This window comes from Podarcis muralis, chromosome 18, assembly GCF_964188315.1.
Source record: "Podarcis muralis chromosome 18, rPodMur119.hap1.1, whole genome shotgun sequence".
Taxonomy (NCBI): Eukaryota; Metazoa; Chordata; class Lepidosauria; order Squamata; family Lacertidae; genus Podarcis; species Podarcis muralis.
In genome coordinates, this window is record NC_135672.1 from 8,432,612 (window position 1) to 8,438,546 (window position 5,935).

The 5,935-nt window shown below is 41.9% G+C and overlaps 1 protein-coding gene across 1 annotated transcript in view; it reads right to left on the reverse strand.

Annotated features, from left to right (window-relative positions):
• The window catches only part of LOC114588392 (nicotinamide riboside kinase 2), a 58,152-nt gene that overhangs the window by 17,315 nt on the left and 34,902 nt on the right, over positions 1 to 5,935 (reverse strand). The window lies entirely within an intron of this gene.

The window sequence follows — 5,935 nt, forward strand, 5'->3', positions numbered from 1 at the left end:
ATTTCCTTTACTACAGTATTTCTAAAATTGCAAGTGATTTCTTAAATCCAGCCAGTGTATTAACCTGTTTACAATACTTTTGCAAACACATAATCAAGATTTCCCATTCTTTTAAAAATTTCTTGTCATCTTGATTTCTAAGCTTTCCAGTTAATTTCGCCATTTCAGCATAGTCCCTTAACTTGGTTTATTTATACAGCGGTACCTTGATTTACGAACTTTATCCGTTCCGGAAGTCTGTTCTTAAACCAAAGCGTTCTTAAACCAAGGCGTGCTTTCCCTTAGCAGCAGGGGACTCAATTTACACTCAACAGGAAGCGGAACATGTTCTGCTTCCAAGGCAAAGTTCACAAACCAAAACACCTACTTTCAGATTTGCAGCATTCTTAATCCAAGTTGTTCATAAACTAAGCTGTTCTTAAACCAAGGTACCACTGTATCTTCAATCTATATCCTGCCCCCTTCCTCTCAGAGCAGTAAACACATCAATAATTATTCTCAAAACAGATATAGACATTCTTAAAACAGTTGCCCCGAGTGTGTCAGGAACAGCTATCAAATGCCTGGGTAAAAAAAGGAATGTTTTTAAATTTCTCATGGGAGCCAGTAATGAAGGAGCCACATGCATCTCACAGGGGAGGGCGTTCCACAAATGAGAATCTGAAACAGCTGAAGGCCCAAACATCTACAGTACTTGCACATTTTCTCTAAACGTCTGTGTGCGAGGCTGCTAAGCGATTTACTGGCCCAGTGCAAAGCAAACCAAGCTGAGACTTGGTTGGCGCAACGCGGCAGATTCAACGCTGTACCCACAACCCTGCTAGCGGGTGCCACTTGGGGCGGAAGCAGAAAACTGCCAATTCCCAGCTGTGGAAGCGACAAACTGGTGCAGGTAGCTTAGGGCCCCGCTCTCTTGGGGACCCCCCAAAAAATGTAAAGGAAAAGAACACCCAGATGTACATTTCCAAAATATAAGATAAAAAACAAATAAAATAAAGCCTACATACAGCCACAGTGTTTTGTGTTGTGTAGGCTCCTGTGAGGCAAGTCTTGGGCCCCGCCTGCTAGCCTGCTCCCTGGTTTGCTCATTTCTATATATAGGGTGCCTACATTCAGCTATTTATACTTATTAGTAGCTTGCATCATATATTGGCACCTATTATTATTTCATGTGATTGTAAGTTTCTAGAGACTAGGTTATTAGTGTTGTAAATTGTGTTTCTAATGGAACTTTTGTTATTACCAAATGCCAATGTGTTTGCATTATTAAGTTTTTTGAGTACCAAGGCGTTTGAGAACCAAGGTACCACTGTATATTACGGGGATTGAACCTGCAACCTTGGCATCATCAGCACCATGCTCTAACCAACTGAGCCACCCTGCACTATTGCGGTGTCAAGAATATATTGCATCAGCCATCTACGATAAAACAGCTGCATGGAGCGGCCACGACTCTTCTTCTCCCCACCCCAGCTTGGAAAGAAATATTGGCGCATTTTTCATCGGTGCTTGTGGAAAACACAGCAAGGGGCGCCCAGAGCCTGGTGCGTCTCACGAAGGACGCCTTGTCTCTTTCCACCTGCACATTTGGCGTTTCTCATAAAAAGCAGCCGCTAATCCACTTTCAGTTGCGCACCGTACACTTATAAGTCATAGTTTAGTTACAGTGGTATGCGGCAAAGTTTATCCGGCACACTCGCCCGTCACGTTCCTCAGAGTCAGGCGGTTTCGTATGAGTGAGGAAGCCACTGCCAAGAACAAATGACGTTCCCTCCTGCTAGTGCTCACCCACATTTCTGGGCTCACCATCTATGGCAGAAACCAAATGCGATAGGAGGTCAGCTAAAACACTTCAAATAACTTTTAAAAAAAACAACAAGGCGTTGTAAAAAGCCTCCATCATCTCTGGGTGAGTCTGGGAAAGACACCTGTCTCTCAGATGACGAGGACTGGAATTCAGCAAAAGAGTACATGTTCCACCTCTGACATCGCTAGATAGAGGTGAGCAAGACTCTCCCGTCTGCTGCCAGCCTAAGAAAAAGGGACAAATGGTTTGCGTGCCTCCTGCTCCCAGTTGCTATTTTTCATCGCATCTTGCCTGGCTGGTTTTGGTAAAGGCTGTTCCGAAAACTCCTGCTACCCAGGAAAGTACGGCAGATCTTTTTTTTAAAAAAAAACAACACAATTTTTATGACTTTAAATACAACAGACATATTTCTTGTTGAAGACTCGGCGTTTTTAATGAAATATCCACAGGTTTTCTTGGCTTCAAAGCAAGAAAAATGACCGCCGCCACGCGCCGTTAACAGCAAACTGTATTTCCTAGAGTTAAATCACCTAAATACGAAACACATTAGGACAGGGGTGGAGGACTTAATTCGTCCTCGCAGTTTTACAAGAATGTTTTCGGACGGCGGAGCTCCACTTTTAAACACAGGGGAATTGTAGGTGTGTGCTGTTTTGTGCCCGGTCTTGATGACGGGAAACTTCACTTTGATAATGGCATGCTCTATTACAAGGAATATACAAAAAGAAAAACCCCACACATATTTACATTTGTAAATGTCGAACATTGATTTTTTTCTCTCTCCTCTGACATATATATCACACCTGTAAGCAAAAGTCTTTGAGGCAAGAGGAAGGAATGAGAGGTTAGGAATTGTACTGAGGTATGCTCTAAAGTAGTACACCATTTTCCATTTTATGGTACAGCAGCAGAAACCTACCTCTCAGGGTTGTCGTGAGGGAGAGAAGAAGAGGAGAATTACACATGCTGATTTTTGCCCTTTGGAAGAAAGGTGGTTTGCAAATGTAAGGGATGAATGGAAAGAAATAGATTGCACAGCTTTCTGCCAGGGAGGGGGGCATCAAACAACATTATGAAATCCTAGTGTTTATATATCAGTTTTGGATTTCAACCTTTGCAAATCGGTTAACACTGTCCCCGTTTCACCACTGTGTGACACAGCAACACATCTTGTGGCTCAAAAGCCACCCGTTTTATAACCACCTTATTTTATCCGCATCGTGGTATTGCTTAAAAAAAAAAAAAGGATTTTATCTCTCCATCGCAAACAGATATGTTTCTGATATTAGGTCAATACGGAGGAACAGAAAGCATGAAACAACTGTTTCCTGCTCCTTAAACACATGGCAAAACGTTGCTCAGATTGTTGAGCGCTTAAATAAAATATCTTACAGTATCGCCATTCCAGTTTGATGCAAAACATTTTACTGTGTGAAAGTGCTTCTTTAATCAAGTCTGCCCATTATAATTCTCCATTATTAGATCTATAGTCCTTTTTACATTTTTCAGTGATGGATTTGTACCATTATACTTTATTCATAGAAAGGCAACAGGTCCTACTTTTTACAGTCCATTTAAACACCTGTCAAAGAACAGTTCTCTGTTTATTAAATAGAGTATGTGAAGGGGAAAGTCCTAAGTCTATCTGAAAGATAAAGAGTCCTACGAAGGGAGAAATGAGGGGCGTTGAAGCTGTGGCGCATGCAGGTAACTTGGTCATAGCCTTCCCCACCGTGGTGTGATAGACTGCACTTCTTTCAGCTATTCTGAATTTAGGTAAAGGTTAAGGGACCCCTGACCATTAGGTCCAGTCGTGGCCGACTCTGGGGTTGCGGCGCTCATCTCGCTTTACTGGCCGAGGGAGCCGGCGTACAGCTTCCGGGTATGTGGCCAGCAGGACTAAGCCGCTTCTGGCGAACCAGAGCAGCGCACGGAAATGCCATTTACCTTCCTGCTGGAGCTGTACCTATTTATCTACTTGCACTTTGATGTGCTTTCTACATTTCTAAATTTACAGCTATGCATTTAAATCAGCATATGCAAATTTCATGCAAAGGTGTGTCCTTCCCCCCACTTCCCCTTCATTATTCAATCGACTAATTTTAGCTCAAAGCAAAATCCAATTTGCATTCCCTTATTGGAGTCCCACCTATTCCACCCCACCCCAGCTGCAAAAATGTCTCAAAACCGATCAGAGAATGTGGATTAAAAGCGCAATTGCACAAATTCAGCATTTGGTTGAGGAAAAGCTAGGTTTTTACAAACCTGTGCCTTGCTCTTCCAGGGGAAGAAAATACTTTATGTGCCAAAAATGTAGCAGTTTTTGATACATGGAGGACAAAACCCCCCAAAATGTTTAAATGCTCCACAAAGTAAGTTTTGATTATGATATGGCCGGAATGAATCAATAGGAGAGGATGCATAACTATTTAGAATAAGTGTTTATCCAATCCAGAATTTTTATTTCCTTTTTCTGTCATGGATACTGAGATTCCTGCATTGTAGGGGGTTGGACTCTGCAATTCTAAGATTCTGTTACAGGGGCCAGCCAGCTGCTTCTGGGAAGCCCTCAAGCTGGACTGCTACTCCCCCCTCAACTGGTATTTGAAGGTAGATTGCACTTGAACGTGGAAGCTCCATTTAGCTTCAATACAGTTAAATACTTTAAAAAAAAATTAAGACCTTTCCTCCATGAATTTGACAAGTTTTAATAAGAGCCCTTCTGGACCAGACTTAAGATCTGCTGCACTTTAAAAAAATAATAATCCGTAGTAAGGTAATCCAAACATCTGCATCAAAAAAGCAGATTCTTGCAACTAGTATAAACCATACCAATGAAGAATATTTGCTCTATCCCTTTCTACTGATTTTTATTTTATTTTACATAACTCCGTGAGATGAAAGCTGGTTTGTTCAGTAGTCTTGTCCCTACCTGTTTCTCAAAATCTTGCTCAGATCCCTTTCCACGCTCCCCCAAAATCTCAGCAGGTATTGGCTATGGCTATTCTTCACAGCCATAAGCACAAAAAAATTGATGTGCGTTTTTTTTTTTTTTAAAAAAAATTAAAGCCGAGATTCGCAGGAAGTTCGATCAAAGCTCAAACTCGCCACATTTTCCTGCACTTTCACACTCAGTCTTGACTACCACCGAATATCGGAGGGGTGTGATGGATTTAGCTTGCCTCTCTTCATTTAGGGAAATAGATTTGAATCCTTTAAGGGAAAGTCTGTACTTGCACATAAGGAGTTTTCAAACATTCACACATTCAAGACACCTACCCAATAAAGGGCAATGAGCAGTTTCATTATTTACCCTCTATGTATACCGTATTTTTTGCTCTATAAGACTCACTTTTTCCCTCCTAAAAAGTAAGGGGAAATGTGTGTGCGTCTTATGGAGCAAATGCAGAAGCCAGAACAGTAAGAGGGATCGCTGCTTTCGCTGCACAATGAACCCTCTTGCTGTTCTGGCTTGTGGGATTCAGAATATTTTTTTCTTGTTTTCCTCCTCCAAAAACTAGGCGCGTCTTATGGTCTGGAGCGTCTTATAGTGCGAAAAATACGGGTAATTCAGTCTTCTCTGAAATAAAGGAGCCCTACCAAATCTCGTTCTGTTCTTCTATGAAACATCTGGGTTCTGCAGTGCAGATGTTCGAATGTCAGACTTAGATCGGGGAGACCCGGGTTCAAATCTCCACTCAGCTATGAAGCTCACTAGGTAACCTTTTGTGGCTGCAATCTCTCAGCCTGACCTACCTAACAGGAGGCTAAAATTCGGGAGAACAACATAAAGTGCATTGAGCTCATTGGAGGAATGATTGGATAGAAATACAACAGTTTTTATACCCAGTTTTAAGGCCAGCAATATGGCCTTTAAAATGCTTTCTAGAACAAACTAACAAAGCCAAACTAGGTAACTGCTTTCAATGCAAATAATTAGACCTGTGTATACAAATACCGTATTTTTCGCTCTATAAGACGCACCAGACCACAAGACGCACCTAGTTTTTGGAGGAGGAAAACAAGGAAAAAAATATTCTGAATCTCAGAAGCCAGAACAGCAAGAGGGATCGCTGCGCAGTGAAAGCAGCGATCCCTCTTGCTGTTCTGGCTTCTGGGATAGCTGCG